At 37.6% G+C, this 17,494-nt stretch overlaps 1 non-coding gene and 1 pseudogene across 1 annotated transcript; both read right to left on the reverse strand.

Moving 5' to 3' along the window:
- Nucleotides 1-1,003: 1,003 nt before the first annotated feature.
- Nucleotides 1,004-16,559, reverse strand: LOC130949397 (pentatricopeptide repeat-containing protein At3g09040, mitochondrial-like; annotated as a pseudogene).
- LOC130952126 (small nucleolar RNA R71) lies at nt 5,296-5,403 on the reverse strand. Its single transcript, XR_009074306.1, has one exon. It is a non-coding gene; the product is annotated as a small nucleolar RNA R71 (small nucleolar RNA).
- Nucleotides 16,560-17,494: the final 935 nt, after the last annotated feature.

Raw genomic sequence — 17,494 nt, forward strand, 5'->3', positions numbered from 1 at the left:
TTCCATTTTTGCTAGCTTCCTTCCAATCTCCGTCTCATTCATGCCCTATGAAGCCTGAAACACTCGACACACAGATTACGGCATCGAATGGAATAAAGGAGAATTGAAATTAAATAATTAAAGTCTCTAGGAAGTAATTTTCAAACATGTAATAAAATCAGGAAGGAAATCTAAATGCATGCTAAATTGATGAATAAGTGGGTAAGGATCATGACAAAACCACACAATTAAACACAATATAAACTATAAAATAGTAGTTTATCAACGACCCAGTGCACTTGCTGGTTAGTTGTGCGAAGTTGTGATTGCAGTTGAGCGTACCATGTTGATGGCGCCATTGATGATCACAATTTCGTGCACCAGTGAGCCATCAAAAAGAGAGAAAGAAAGTTAAATAAAGTTATAAAGATGGTATTGATAACAAGATCCCCTTTGGTCTTTATTCCACGTAATTTATGCAGCTGTTTTTAGTAATAGTTTAGCTAAAAGATATTATGGTATTCAGCTTGGTATTATTTACGTGTTAACTATTAAATTAGTTTCCATTTGCCATTTAACAGTTCATAAGTAATGCAAATAATAATATAATGCTTTCCATTTGCCAGAAAGCACTCAAAGCAGTAACAATGAAATATATGTACGATTTGTTCTTTGTCAGAATGCAAATCTGAGTTGATTGGTTAATTTCTTATTACTGTAAAAACTTAAATTTAATCAACAAGCAAAATTCCATCATCCTGGAATCTATTGTCTCTCGTGAGTGCTATCAAATGCTTTAAAGAATGTGAAATTTTAGCATAATTAGGATGTGATATATCACCTGTAATAAATGAGTTTGTCTTTTGTCCTACAACAATCCAGCTACACCCAGGCATCTTTTGGATTTCTTTCTATATCATAGTTCTTAATAAGGTTCTTAGCTGCTCGCTCTCCCCTTATGTCATCAACATGAATTCAACAAGCTCCCAATAAATTGGCCCAACACATTTAGTTTGTCGATGAACTATTCAGCTTCTTCGAGATTACCCCAGCGACCAAGAAGATCCACAATGCAAGCATAGTAATCAGCCCTGGGTTTAATGCCATAACAGTTCACCATGAGATAAAAAATTTGATGGCCATCGGAAATCCACCCCGCATGGCTGCAAGCAGTGAGCACTCTGATGAATGTGACATCATCTGATGTAACAAATGAGTGAGCCATCTCATTAAAGACCTTCAAAGTGCTTTCTGCATGACCATTTTTTGCAAATCCAACTATCATTGAGTTCCAAGAAATCACATCCTTTTTAGTACCCATTTTTTCAAAAACTTGCACAGCACTTTTTACATCGCCACATTTAGTATACATGTCTATGAGTGCACTGCTGGTTAACTCATCCAAGTAAAAACCAGTATGGAATATTAGAGAATGTATCTCTTTCCCATTTTGAAATGCCGATAAGAGAGCACAAGCTCGAAGAATTGAAATAAATGTTGCTTGGTCAGGGAAGATACTGTTGTCCTGAATTTCTCGGTATGAATTTATGGCCTCGTAACAACAATCATTTTGAGTATACCAGAAATTAGAGCAGTCCACATAACAATTCTTTTAAGGTTCGAAAACTCTGAGAAAAGTATGTTGGCATCTGCAATCCTTTGTGAGTCCATATACATGCCCAATGATGAGCAGATAATTTATACGCTTTTTGGCATTGTTTTTAGGTAGTTTTTAGTAGGATCTAGCTAGTTTTAGGGATGTTTTCATTAGTTTTTATGCAAAATTCACATTTCTGGACTTTACTATTAGTTTGTGTGTTTTTCTGTGATTTCAAGTATTTTCTAGCTGAAATTGAGGGACCTAAGCAAAAATCTGATTTAGGCTGACAAAGGACTGCTGATGTTGTTGGATTCTGACCTCCCTGCACTCGAGATAGATTTTTTGGAGCTACAGAACTCCAAATGGCGCGCTCTTAACGGCGATGGAAAGTAGACATCCAGAGCTTTCCAGCAATATATAATAGTTCATATTTTTTTCGAGTTTAGATGACACAAACTGGCGTTCAACGCCAGTTCCATGCTGCATTTTGGAGTAAAACGCCAGAAACACATCACAAACCAGAGTTAAACGCCAAAAACACGTTACAACTTGGCATTTAACTCCAAGAGAAGTCTCTACACGTGTAAAGCTCAAGCTCAGCCCAAGCACACACCAAAGTGGGCCCCGAAAGTGGATTTCTGCATTTAGACTTATTTCTGTATACCCTAGTAACTAGTCTAGTATAAATAGGACATTTTACTATTGTATTAGGGATCTTTGGTCTCAGTTTTAATCTATTGTTCATCTTAGGAGACTATTGATCACATTTTAGGGGCTGGCCATTCGGCCATGCCTGGACCATCACTTATGTATTTTCAACGGTGGAGTTTCTACACACCATAGATTAAGGTGTGGAACTCTGCTGTACCTCGAGTTTTAATGCAAAGTACTACTATCTTTTATTCAATTCAGCTTGTTCTTATTCTAAGATATTCATTGCACTTCAACATGATGAATGTGATGATCCGTGACACTCATGATCATTCTCACCTATGAACAAGTGATTGACAACCACTTCCGTTCTACCTCAAAACGAACGAATATCTCTTGGATTCCTTAATCAGAATCTTCGTGGTATAAGCTAGAACCCTTTGGCGGTCACTCTTGAGAATCTGGAAAGTCTAAACCTTGTCTGTGGTATTCCGAGTAGGATTCAGGGATTGAATGACTGTGACGAGCTTCAAACTCGCGATTGTTGGGCGTGGTGACAGACGCAAAAGAATCAATAGATTCTATTCCGACATGATCGAGAACCGACAGATGATTAGCCGTGCTATGACAAGAGCATTTGGACCATTTTCACTGAGAGGATGGGAAAGAGCCATTGACAACGGTGACGCCCTACATACATCTTGCCATGGAAAGGAGTAAGAAGGATTGAAGGAAGGCAGTTATCTCTATCTTTATTTTATGTTTTATTTATTATTATTTTCGAAAACCTTTATAACCATTTGAATCTACCTAACTGAGATTTACAAGATGACCATAGCTTGCTTCATACCAACAATCTCCGTGGGATCGACCCTTACTCACGTAAGGTATTACTTGGACGACCCAGTGCACTTGCTGGTTAGTTGTGCGAAGTTGTGACAAAGTGTGATTCACGTTTGAGAGCGCTACCAAGTTTTTGGTGCCATTGTTGATGATCACAATTTCGTGCACCAAGTTTTTGGCGCCGTTGCTGGGGATTGTTCGAGTTTGGACAACTGACGGTTCATCTTTTTGCTCATATTAGGTAATTTTCTTTTCCAAAAGTTTTCAAAAAATTTTTTTCTTCTTTTTTCGTTTTTTCAAAAAAATTTATTTTTGAAAAATAAAAAAAAAACCAAAAATATTTTGTGTTTCTTGTTTGAGTCTAGTGTCAATTTTTAAGTTTGGTGTCAATTGCATGTTTTAGAAACTTTTGCATTTTTTCAAAAATTCATGCATGTGTTCTTCATGATCTTCAAGTTGTTCTTGACAAGTCTTCTTGTTTGATCTTTAAATTTTTTTGTTTTGTATTTTTTGTTGTTTTTCATATGCACTTTTGCATTCATAGTGTCTAAGTATTAAAAATTTCTAAGTTTGATGTCTTGCATGTTTTTCTTTTCTTGAAAATTTCTCAAAAATAAGTGTTGATGTTCATCTTGATCTTCAAAGTGTTCTTGGTGTTCATCTTGACGTTCATAGTGTTCTTGCATTCATCATGTGTTTTGATTCATAATTTTCATGTTGTGAGTCATTTTTGTGTTTTTCTCTCTCATCATTAAAAATTTCAAAAATAAAAAATATCTTTTCCTTATTTTACTCATAATTTTCTAATTCTTTGGGTTGACTTAGTCAAAATTTTTTAAAATAAGTTGTTTCTTGTTAGTCAAGTCAAGATTTCAATTTTAAAAATCCTATCTTTCCAAATTCTATTTCAAAAATCAAATCTTTTTCATTTTTTATTATTTTCGAAAATTTTTAAAATTTATTTTCAAAATCTTTTTCTTATTTTTATTTCAAAATTTCGAAAACTTTACTAACAATTAATGTGATTGATTAAAAAATTTGAAGTTTGTTACTTTCTTGTTAAGAAAGGTTCAATCTTTAAATTCTAGAGTCATATCTTTTAGTTTCTTGTTAGTCAAATAATCAATTTTAATTTTAAAAATCAAATCTTTTCCAAAATATCTTTTACAATCATATATTTTCAAAAGATCTTTTTCAAATCATATCTTTTTCAAAATTGATTTCAAAAATCTTTTCTAACTTCTTATCTTTTCAAAATTGATTTTCAAATATTTTTCAACTAACTAATTGACTTTTTGTTTGTTTCTTATCTTTTTCAAAACCACCTAACTACTTTTTTCTTTCTAAATTTTGAAAATGCCTCCCTCTTTTTCAAAATTCTTTTAATTAACTAATTGCTTCAAATTTTAATTTTAATTTTATTTATTCTCTCAATTTTCGAAAATCACTAACTGTTTTTCAAAAACAATTTTCGAATTTCTCCCTCTCTCATCTTCTTCTATTTATTTATTTAATTACTAACACTCTTCTCTTCATCTTAAAATTTGAACCCTCTCTTCCTCTCTGAGTTCGAATTTTCCTCTTTTTCTTCTTCTATTCTTTTCTTCTTCTACTAACATAAAGGAATCTCTCTACTGTGGTAAAGAGGATCCCTATTATTATTTTCTGTTCCCTTCTTTTTCATATGAGCAGGAGCAAGGACAAGGACATTTTTGTTGAAGCAGATCCTGAACCTGAAAGGACTCTGAAGAGGAAACTAAGAGAAGCTAAATTAAAACAATCCAGAGACAACCTTACAGAAATTTTCGAAAAGGAAGAGGAGATGGCAGCCGAAAATAATAATGCAAGGAGGATGCTTGGTGACTATTCTACACCTACTTCCAAATTTGATGGAAGAAGCATCTCAATCCCTGCCATTGGAGCAAACAATTTTGAGCTGAAACCTCAACTAGTTGCTCTAATGCAACATAACTGCAAGTTTTATGGACTTCCATAAGAAGATCCCTATCAGTTTTTAACTGAGTTCTTACAGATCTGTGAGACTGTTAAGACTAATGGAGTAGATCCTGAAGTCTACAGGCTCATGCTTTTCCCTTTTGCTATAAGAGACAGAGCTAGAACATGGTTGGACTCACAACCTAAAGATAGCCTGGACTCTTGGAATAAGCTGGTCAGTGGTCACGACCTTCTTGGCTAAGTTCTTTCCTCCTCAAAAGCTGAGCAAGCTTAGAGTAGATGTTCAGACCTTCAAACAAAAAGATGGTGAATCCCTCTATGAAGCTTGGGAAAGATACAAGCAGATGACCAAAAGGTGTCCTTCTGACATGCTTTCAGAGTGGACCATTTTGGATATATTCTATTATGGTCTATCTGAGTTCTCTATGATTTCACTGGACCATTCTGCAGGTGGATCTATTCACCTAAAGAAAACGCCTGCAGAAGCTCAAGAACTCATTGACATGGTTGCAAATAACCAATTCATGTACCCTTCTGAGAGGAATTCTATGAGTAATGAGACGCCTCAGAGGAAGGGAGTTCTTGAAATTGATGCTCTGAATGCCATATTGGCTCATAACAAAATATTGACTCAGTAAGTCAACATGATTTCTCAGAGTCTGAATGGATGGTAAAATGCATCCAACAGTACTAAAGAGGCGTCTTCTGAAGAAGAAGCTTATGATCCTGAGAATCCTGCAATGGCAGAGGTGAATTACATGGGTGAACGCTATGGGAACACCTATAATTTCTCATGGAGAAATCATCCAAATTTCTCATGGAAGGATCAACAAAAGCCTCAACAAGGCTTTAATAATGGTGGAAGAAATATACTTAGCAATAGCAAGCCTTTTTCATCATCTTCTCAGCAACAGACAGAGAATTCTGAGCAGAGCCCCTCTAGCTTAGCAAACATAGTCTTTAATCTGTCTAAGGCCACTTTAAGTTTCATGAGTGAAACAAGGTCATCCATCAGAAATTTGGACACACAAGTGGGCCAGCTGAGTAAGAAAATCACTGAAACTCCTCCTAGTACTCTCCCAAGCAATACTGAAGAGAATCTAAAAAGAGAGTGCAAGGCTATTGACATAATCAAAATGGCCGAACCTAGAGAGGAAGGGCAGGACGTGAATCCCAATGAGGAAGACCGCATGGGATGTCTCCCAGACAAGAAGGAGTTCGCTATTAAGGACCTAAAGGAATCTGAGGCTCATATAGAGACCATAGAGATTCCATTAAACTTCCTTCTACCATTCATGAGCTCTGAGAACTATTCTTCCTCTGAAGAGGATGAAGATGTAACTGGAGAGCAAGTGCTCAATATCTAGGAGCTATCATGAAGCTGAATGCCAAGTTGTTTGGTAATGAGACTTGGGAAGATGCACCTCCCTTACTCATTAGTGAACTAGATACATGGGTTCAGCCAACTTTACCTGAAAAGAAACAAGATCCTGGTAAATTTTTAATGCCCTGTACCATGGGCACCAAGACCTTTGAGAAGGCTCTGTGTGACCTGGGGTCAGGTATAAATCTTATGCCACTCTTTGTAATGGAGAAACTGGGAATCTTTGAGGTACAAACTGCCTCTTTCTCATTAGAGATAACAGACAAGTCAATAAGACAAGCTTATGGAATGGTAGAGGACGTGTTAGTGAAGGTTAAAGGCCTTTACATCCCTGCTGATTTTATAATCTTAGACACTAGGAAGGAAGAGGATGAATGCATCATCCTTGGAAGACCCTTCCTAGCCACAGCAGGAGCTGTGATTGATGTTAACAGAGGAGAATTAGTCCTTCAATTGAATGGGGACTACCTTATGTTTAAGGCCCAAGGGTATCCATCTGTAAACATGAAAAAGAGGCATGATAAGCTTCTCTCAATACAGAGTCAAACAAAGCCCCCACAATCAAACTCTAAGTTTGGTGTTGGGAGGCCACAACCAAACTCTAAGTTTGGTGTTGAACCCCCACATTCAAACTCGAAGTTTGGTGTTGGGAAGTCCCAACAATGCTCTGAACATATGTGAAGCTCCAAGATAGCTCACTGTCAAGCTATTGACATTAAAGAAGTGCTTATTGGGAGGCAACCCAATTTTTATTTATCTATATTTTTATTGTTCTTTTATGTTTTATTAGGTTCATGATCATGTGGAGTCACAAAACAAATACAAAAATTAAAAACAGAATAAAAAATAGCAGAGGAAATAGCACACCCTGGAGGAAGAGCTCACTGGCATTTAAACGCCAGTAAGGAGCATCTGGATGGCGTTCAACGCCAGAACAGAGCATGAATCTGGCGTTGAACACCAGAAACAAGCAACAGTCTGGCGTTTAAACGCCAGGATTACACCCTGAGGAGAGTTGACATTAAACGCCAGAAACAAGCATGGAACTGGCGTTCAATGCCAGAAACATGCTGCAGATTGGCGTTGAACGCCCAAAACAAGCATAGAGCTGGCGTTTAACGCCAGAAACAAGTATCAATCTGGCGTTAAACGCCAGGATTACATGCAGAGGGCATTTTACACGCCTAATTGGTGCAGGAATGATAAATCCTTGACACCTCAGGATTTGTGGACCCCACTGGATCATCTCAGGATCTGTGGACTCCACAAGATCCCACCTACCTCAACTTACCTTATCTTTTCTTTACACAATCCAATAACACTCTTCCCCAAAAACCCTTCACCAATCACCTCAATCTCTCTTCTCCATCACCACTTCACCACTCACATCCATCCACTCTTCCCCATAAACCCCACCTACCTTCAAATTCAAAATCCCTTTCCCACCCAAACCCCTCCCTAATGACCGAACCTACTACCCTTTCCCTCCACTATATAAACCCCTCTATCCTTATTCATTCTCACACAACACAACCCTCTCTTCTCCCCCTTAGCCGAAGACACATCTCTCCCCCCTCCTCCATATTTTCTTCTTCTTCTATTCTTTCTTCTTTTGCTTGAGGGCGAGCAATATTCTAAGTTTGGTGTGGTAAAAGCATAGCTTTTTTATTTTTCCATAACTATCTATGGCACCTAAGGCCGGGGAAACCGCTAGAAAAGGGAAAGGGAAGACAAAAGCTTCCACCTCTAAGTCATAGGAGATGGAGAGATTCATCTCAAAGGTCCATCAAGACCACTTCTATGAAGTTGTGGCTAAGAAGAAGGTGATCCCTGAGGTCCCTTTCATGCTCAAGAAAAATTAGTATCCAGAGATCTGACATGAGATCCAAAGAAGAGGTTGGGAAGTTCTTACCAACCCCATTCAACAAGTCGGAATATTAATGGTTCAAGAGTTCTATGCTAGTGCATGGATCACTAGGAACCATGATCAAAGTATGAACCCGAATCCAAAGAATTATCTTACAATGGTTTGGGGGAAATGCTTAGATTTCAGTTTGGAAAATATAAGGTTGGCGTTCAACTTGCCTATAATGCAAGAAAACGCACGCCCTTACACTAGAAGGGTCAACTTTGATCAAAGGTTGGACCAAGTCCTTATGGACATATGTGTTGAAGGAGCTCAATGGAAAAGAGACTCTAAAGACAAGCCGGTTTAATTGAGAAGACTGGACCTTAAGCCTGTGGCTAGAGGATGGTTGGAATTCATCCAACGCTCCATCATCCTCACTAGCAACCGATCCGAAGTAACTGTGGATCGGGGCATCATGATCCATAGCATCATGATTGGAGAGGAAGTAGAAGTTCATGAAGTCATCTCTCTAGAACTCTACAAAGTAGCCGAAAAGTCCTCCACCTTGGCAAGGCTAGCTTTTCCTCATCTTATTTGCCATCTATGCTACTCAGCTGGAGTTGTCATAGAAGGAGACATCCTCATTGAAGAGGACAAGCCTATCACTAAGAAAAGGATGGAGCAAACAAGAGAGGCCATCCATGGATCTCAAGAGATGCATGAGGAAGCTCATCATCAAGAAATCCCTGAGATGCCTCAAGGGATGCAATTTCCTCCAAACAACTATTGGGAATAACTCAACACTTCTCTAGAAGACTTGAGTTATAACATGGACCAATTATGGGTGGAGCACCAAGAGCATTCCATCATTCTCCATGAGATTAGAGAAGATCAAAGAGCTTTGAGGGAGGAGCAACAAAGGCAAGGAAAAGACATAGAGGAGCTCAAGGATGCCATTGGTCCTTCAAGAAGAAGACGCCACCATCACTAAGGTGGACTCATTCCTTGTTCTTATTTCTCTACTTTTCGGTTTTTATGCTATATGTTTGTCTATGTTTGTGTCTTTACTATATGATCATTAGTGTCTAGTGTCTATGTCTTAAGGCTATGAATAATTCCATGAATCCTTCACCTTTCTTAAATGAAAAATATTTTTAATACAAAAGAACAAGAAGTACATGAGTTTCAAATTCATCCTTGAAATTAGTTTAATTATATTGATGTGGTGACAATACTTTTTCTTCTCTGAATGAATGCTTGAACAGTGCATATTTTTGATCTTGTTATTTATGAATGTTAAAATTGTTGGCTCTTGAAAGAATGATGAAAAATAAAAATGTTATTGATGATCTGAAAAATCATAAAATTGATTCTTGAAGCAAGAAAAAGCATTGAAGAAAAAAAAAGCTTGCAAAAAAAAATGGCAAAAAAAATATATAAAAGAAAAAGAAAAAGCAAGCAGAAAAAGTCAATAGCCCTTAAAACCAAAAGACAAGGGTAAAAAGGATCCAAGGCTTTGAGCATCAATGGATAGGAGGGCCCAAGGAAATAAAATCCAGGCCTAAGCGGCTAAATCAAGCTGTCCCTAACCATGTGCTTGTGGCATGCGGGTCCAAGTGAAAAGCTTGAGACTGAGTGGTTAAAGTCGTGATCCAAAGTAAAAAGAGTGTGCTTAAGAGCTCTGGACACCTCTAACTGGGGACTTTAGCAAAGCTGAGTCACAATCTGAAAAGGTTCACCCAGTTATGTGTCTGTGACATTTATGTATTCGGTGGTAATACTGGAAAACAAAGTGCTTAGAGCCACGTCCAAGACTCATAAAAGTAGCTGTGTTCAAGAATCAACATACTTAACTAAGAGAATCAATAACACTATCTGAACTCTGAGTTCCTATAGATGCCAATCATTCTGAACTTCAAAGGATAAAGTGAGATGCCAAAACTATTCAGAAGCAAAAAGCTACAAGTCCCGCTCATCTAATTAGACCTAATATTCATTGATAATTTGGGATTTATAGTATATTCTCTTCTTTTTATCCTATTTGATTTTCAGTTGCTTGGGGACAAGCAACAATTTAAGTTTGGTATTGTGATGAGCGGATAATTTATACGTTTTTTGGCATTGTTTTTAGGTAGTTTTTAGTAGGATCTAGCTACTTTTAGAGATGTTTTCATGAGTTTTTATGCAAAATTTACATTTCTGAACTTTACTATGAGTTTGTGTGTTTTTCTATGATTTTAGGTATTTTCTGGCTGAAATTGAAAGACCTGAGCAAAAATCTGATTTAGGCTGACAAAGGACTGCTGATGCTGTTGGATTTTGACCTCCCTGCACTCGAGATGGATTTTTTGGAGCTCCAGAACTTTAAATGTCACTCTCTCAACGGCGTTGGAAAGTAGACATCCAGAACTTTCCAGCAATATATGATAGTCCATACTTTGTTCGAGTTTAGATGACGCAAACTGGCGTTCAATGCCAGTTTCATGCTGCATTTTGGAGTAAAACGCCAGAAACACGTCACAAACCAGAGTTAAACGCCAAAAACACGTTACAACTTGGCGTTTAACTCCAAGAGAAGCCTCTGCACGTGTAAAGCTCAAGCTCAGCCCAAGCACACACCAAAGTGGGCCCCAGAAGTGGATTTCTGCATTTAGACTTATTTCTGTATACCCTAGTAACTAGTCTAGTATAAATAGGACATTTTACTATTGTATTAGGGATCTTTGGTCTCAGTTTTAATCTATTGTTCATCTTAGGAGACTATTGATCACATTTTGGGGGCTGGCCATTCGGCCATGCCTGGACCATCACTTATGTATTTTCAACGGTGGAGTTTCTACACACCATAGATTAAGGTGTGGAGCTCTATTGTACCTCGAGTTTTAATGCAAAGTACTACTATCTTTTATTCAATTCATCTTGTTCTTATTCTAAGATATACGTTGCACTTCAACATGACGAATGTGATGATCCGTGACACTCATCATCATTCTCACCTATGAACAAGTGATTGACAACCACTTCCGTTCTACCTCAGAACGAACGAATATCTCCTGGATTCCTTAATCAGAATCTTCGTCGTATAAGCTAGAACCCTTTGGCGGTCACTCTTGAGAATCTAGAATGTCTAAACCTTGTCTGTGGTATTCTGAGTAGGATTCAGGGATTGAATGACTGTGACGAGCTTCAAACTCGCGATTGTTGGGCGTGGTGACAGACGCAAAAGAATCAATGAATTCTATTCCGACATGATCAAAAACCGACAGATGATTAGCCGTGCTGTGACAAGAGAATTTGGACCATTTTTATTGAGAGGATGGGAAGCAGCCATTAACAATGGTGATGCCCTATATACAGCTTGCCATGGAAAGGAGTAAGAAGGATTGAAGGAAGGCAGTAGGAAAGTAGGGATTCAACAGGGACAAAGCATCTCCATACACTTATCTGAAATTCCCACTAATGATTTACATAAGTATCTCTATCTTTATTTTATGTTTTATTTATTATTATTTTCAAAAACCTTTATAACCATTTGAATCCGCCTAACTGAGATTTACAAGATGACCATAGCTTGCTTCATACCAACAATCTCTATGGGATTGACCCACTCTTACTCACGTAAGGTATTACTTGGACGACCCAGTGCACTTGCTGGTTAGTTGTGCGAAGTTGTGACAAAGTGTGATTCACGTTTGAGAACGCTACCAAGTTTTTGGCGCCATTGTTGATGATCACAATTTTGTGCACCACCCAATAAAGAGGTAGCTAAGAACTTACTACCACATAAAAGACCCCTCTTAACTATAGCATAGTGGATCTGCAACCCAAGATTTACCTGAGAACCCTTACAAGCATCTATCAGGCTTGCAAATGTAATTTCAAATGGCTTGAGCCCCAATGCCAGCATCTCACTAAGAATATTAATAGCTTCTTTTATATTTTTCAGAGCATTCATGGATACCACACTCCATTCAAACAAGCTAGAATAGATTTTTGGTGCATCTTCAATGGACCAGCATTTAGAATACATGTCAATAAGAGAACTTCCAATAAAAAGGTTTGTTTCTAATCCCAACTTAACTGCCAGGCAATGAAACTGCAATCTTGCTTCTAATAGCTTAACATTTTTACAAGCCCTAAGTATGCTTGCCAAAGTTGCCTTGTCAAGTACTATGCCATGTAACCTCATTCTGTTGAACATTTTGAAAGCATCAGTTTCCTCTTCTTCCTGCACGTATCCAACAATAATGGCATTCCAAGAAATGTTATCTCGGGTTTTCATGCACTCAAACTGTTTCTTAGCTTCCTTCAAAGCCCTAGCCTTGGAATACATATCTACCAATGCATTGTTCACAAATAAATTGTTTGCAAAACTTCTCTTGATAACAACTGAATGCACCTGACGACCAATTTCTAAGCTTTCAAAACAAGCACATGAACTCAAAATGCTATTGAAGGTAAATTCATCCGGTTCAATGGTACGTCGTGTCATATCAAGGAATAGCTCCATTACATGATTGAAATAACCATTCTGTGCATAAACTCCCAGCATGGCATTCCAAGTGACCATATTTTTCTCAGACATGACATCAAATACTTGCTTTGCAGCATCTAACATTTTGCACTTCCCATACATATTGATCAAAGAACTTTTCACATATATACTAAAATCCAAACCTTGTTTGATAGCCTCTGCATGGACTAGTAACCCATAATCCAACGCAGCTAAGTTGCCAATCACACTAAGAACACTTGCCAGCGTGGACCTTGAGAACTTTATACCACACTTCCTCATTTTGAGAAAGAACTCAATGGCCTCCTTATGATGGCCCCTCTTAGCATGACCAGAGATCATCGCATTCCGTGCCACAACATTGCTAGTGTGCATGTCACAGAACAATTTACAGGCATCATCCAGCTTACCCCAATTCACAAGAGCATTGAGAATAGTCACAAAAACCACTTGGTCAGGAGAGCAGCCAGGCTTGAACATAACCAGAAATCAAAGCTGTGCAAGAAATAGTGTCCAAGTGGACTGCGGCGTCAAATATGGCACTAGCATGGTGGAGAAAGCCGCATTTGGCATAAAGATCGATAAGAGCACCCTGGCAGAACAGATTGGACTCAAAACCTGCCTTGATCATACATGAGTGAAGCAGCGTGCTGTATTCAACATTCCTGAGCTTTGAAAAAATAGAGAGAGCTATAGCAAGCGTAAATTGGTCAGGCAATTGGCCAAAACGCATCATAGAAACAAAACAATTGAGTGCATTTTGGAATAACCCTTGTCTTGAGTACATGGAAATGATAGAATTATAAGCGGATAAATGTCTCTGACAGAGATGGAGCTGGTGGAAGAGCCTCTGAGGGAAAGGGATATTGCCGACAGCGGCGTAGAGATCGATAGTTAAACTTGCGAGGAAGCCATCAGAGGAAATGTCGTGTTTGATGGCGTGTGCATGGACAACTTTGCAATTTCTCCATCGCTGTGGTTGGAAATATTGTCAAACACATGGTAGTCATGATGGTGATGGGGATTAGTAGACTTGTGAGATGGAAGGAGGAGAGGGGGAAGGGCAGTGCTGAATGGTGAGTGAATAAGGTCTTAAAAATAAAAAACCTTGGACTTGAGGTGCAATTGCAAGATGCATAAACAAACAAACAGAACCACCTTGTTAATATTTCTATTGCATAGATGTGTATTAGGTGTTATGAAAATGAAAGAAAGAAATTGGGTAAGGGTCCTATTTAAAGAAAACAGTTTGCGGCTAATCATATTTTAGTCCATATAAAATGTTGTATCACTAATTCACTATATGTTAATCTTATTCACTATATGTTAATCTTAAAATGTTTTATAATCTTCCATAAGGACTAAAGTAATAACATTAAAAGATAAACTTTGTAACTATTTCAAATTAATAGGTTAGGTAATGACAACAATTTTAAGGACAGTGACACTTACATTTCAGTAGTATCTTTTTAAGGAGTATCAAAAAAGGATGGTACTAAAATAATTACAATAAAAGTAAAGTTAATCCTCTGTTTTATAGGCGCCAATGCAATGAGAAGAATAATTTAAGCTTTAAAAGACATATTGGAAATGTGCATCTAATAGCTTCAAAGTTTCGCCAGACAATTTAAGCTTTAATTACAATTAATAACTTCAAACCTAAAGGTCAAAGAACTGAAAGATGGAAGCTACTTCAAATGCAATTAGACCAAAAACTATAAAAAGCTTATAAAATTGATTCATATTCAATCTTTCCAAGTTCCACTTAAAATAAAAACTCAAAAATTCTCCAAAAAAGGGCATAGTGATTATTCCTATTTCCAAATTCAATTATTAGATAATGTAACCCTATTACAAGTACTCTATAAAATTTTCAATTTTGAGTCATTACCATGGTTAGGTAATAATAGTTTTGTCCATAGTTATCAGAACCGAACCGACAATCAACTCGGTCATATGACTGGGTCACTAAGTTACTGGTTCAACCGGTGGGTCACTAATTCACCCGGTTGACTCGGTCATAATTAAAAAATATAAAATTATATAAATAAAATTAAAATTATGTATTAAAATTTAAAATGTAAGTCTTTACAAACATAATAATAATAATCAAATATTAATTTTGTTCATATTTATGCCTGAATCTCTATAGACAAATAAAAGATGAGAAATGTTATTCCAATAGAAGTTTTGTTCATATTTATGCCTAAATCTCTGTAGAAATATTACATAACCTATATACTCCTTCAGTTGTGGACTTGTGGCCACCTAGACATATAAAAATAGCTAATAATGTTATATATACTGAAAAGAAAAAAACTAATACTCTATCTTGAAAATGGCCTAACTAAAAATAAAGAGTACAAAAATACCTCGTTCAAAGATAAGACTTCAGAGACCATTTAAGATATAATGATATATACTACAAAGTGAAATTACACCAACAGATATGTTTAAAATGATCCAGCATTTATATAAATTTATTACCAATAAATCTATCAGGAACCTAAAGAAAGATAACAAATTTGTACAAGAAGATCCTTACTAAACTGAATGTCTGAGAATTAACAAGTAAATGATCCCAAAACTACACCCAAGATGAACTATCAACACCAAATCCAGCATAAAATCACAAACCAGTTCAAAACAGATCCAATTACAAGAAATACACACTTCAAACAGGTAATCAACAATTCTATACCAAAAATCCAAACGCATAGTTTGAACTTAATAGGATTGGATCAGATCTAATTATGTCAAATCAAACTACACACAAAACAAATACAAAGTTTTGACTCAAAACCAGAATTTATAATCGGGAAAATATTATCAAAGAAAATATATGGAAGCAACAAACAACATTTAATTTGATTTCCATTTTAGCATTCAGCAACAAACTTTACAAAACAACAACAAGTAATTCCTAATCACACTAAACCTGAAATCAATAAAGCTAACAGAGCATAATCCCTAATTATAAAATAGCAACAAGTAATCCCTGATCACACTAAACCTGAAATCAATAAAGCTAACATAGCATAATCCCTAATTACAAAATAGCAACAATTAATCCCTAATCCCCAATCCATTTTTATCAACAACAAGAAAATATTAACAAAAAATTTAGGAATAAAAAAAAGAGCAATAGCACAAAATCAATTATTTGATTTTCATTAATCCATTCACAACTTCACATTCAAAAATCAGCAAACAGAGTATAAAAGGAAGAGAAGAACCGAAGAAGTGAAAGCAGTGCCACTAACCTTCAATGGAGACACAGGCGGCGAGCGGCAAAACGACGGCGAGCGGTGACATGACGGTGAGCTACTCCAAGCCTCGAACAGAGAAGCCAGGGAGGACGGGGATAGGGGGAAGGAGGATGCCGAGCTATAAAAGAGGGCCTGGGCTACAAGAGAGGACGCAGAGGCACCGACAGCATGGACGGCGGCGACACTACGGCAGAACCGTTGCAGGGAGAACCTAGGGTTTGGTTGGGTGGTTTTGAACTTTGCTTCAGAGTTCAGAGAGACGAAGCAAGCGTTGATGAAAGATCTGGGCCAAAGCTAAAACCCTAAATCCATACTCTCGGCGGAGGAAGCGTTGATGGCCGAAGCAGGAAGACGAGCTTAGCACGATAGAGCTTGCGACGAGCTTGAGGCGGCAACATGAGCTTGAGGTAGCAACGAGCTTGAGGAGCCGGCGACGAGCTTGAGGGAAACTGGGAGAGAGTGGCGAGAGATGAGAGGGATGAGATGGGTGTTGGTTCTAGGTTAGGGCACCACATTGCAGAGGAGTAAGTGATGGAGAGAACAGCACCGTTTTCCTTTAAAAAAAATCGGTACGAGTTATATGAATCGATCCAAGTCACTGGTTTTCATAAAACCTGGCCAAATCAAACCAATTTTCACTGAGTTTATTACTTAAATGGTTTGACAAATAACTCAGCCCGATTAAATGATTGGATGACCAAATTTTTTATCGAACTGGTTGAGTTGAGCCGAATTTGTTAACTATGGTTTTATCTAGTGATTCCACTTCCTCTTTGTAACAAACTCTGCCGGCATAAATATTAGCATGTAGGGTCCTTATTCACAAAATTTAGTGTGTCCCATACTCCCTCCCTATATATATGATTTATTCCCCAACTTGGATGTACCTATTCTTAAGATTTAATATGAGATATTAGGGAAGAATAAAATAGAAGGAGACATCTTCTGTTCCTGCCAAGAGCTCGAGCCGAGGTTTAGGTCGGTGGTGGCTTCAAGAGGTGCCTGCACGGTTGTTCTGGCTGAGGAGCGTACCACCAATTGTGAGCCTTGTCCGAGCAGTGTGGATTACTTGCAAAAAGGACTCTGATGCTTAAGTTAGTCTCTATACAGGAAAGATAATCTAATGATGATTACTACAGGTAGTGAGCTCTGGATAAGATGCCTTTGGCTATCTTCATAGCGCTATTTATGATTGGAGAGAGCTGTTAGTCGGCCCAAGATTCCTGGCTTCTTATCCGAGCTGAAGATTAGATATCTCTCCTGGGATAAGTGACATGGTTTTGACCTGGTACATGGAATTCTTATTTGTCAGACGTGGTCTTTGTGAGGCATAACGTCGAGCCGGCCTTTTAGGTACAGATCACAGCCCCCAAGCTTGACTTGCTATGGTCGGGAGCAAGTTGAGCTTTTGACGTTTTGTCCGATGTTATGCTTTGTTTGACCTATGTCC

This window comes from Arachis stenosperma, chromosome 9 (assembly GCF_014773155.1).
Source record: "Arachis stenosperma cultivar V10309 chromosome 9, arast.V10309.gnm1.PFL2, whole genome shotgun sequence".
NCBI classification, from domain to species: domain Eukaryota; kingdom Viridiplantae; phylum Streptophyta; class Magnoliopsida; order Fabales; family Fabaceae; genus Arachis; species Arachis stenosperma.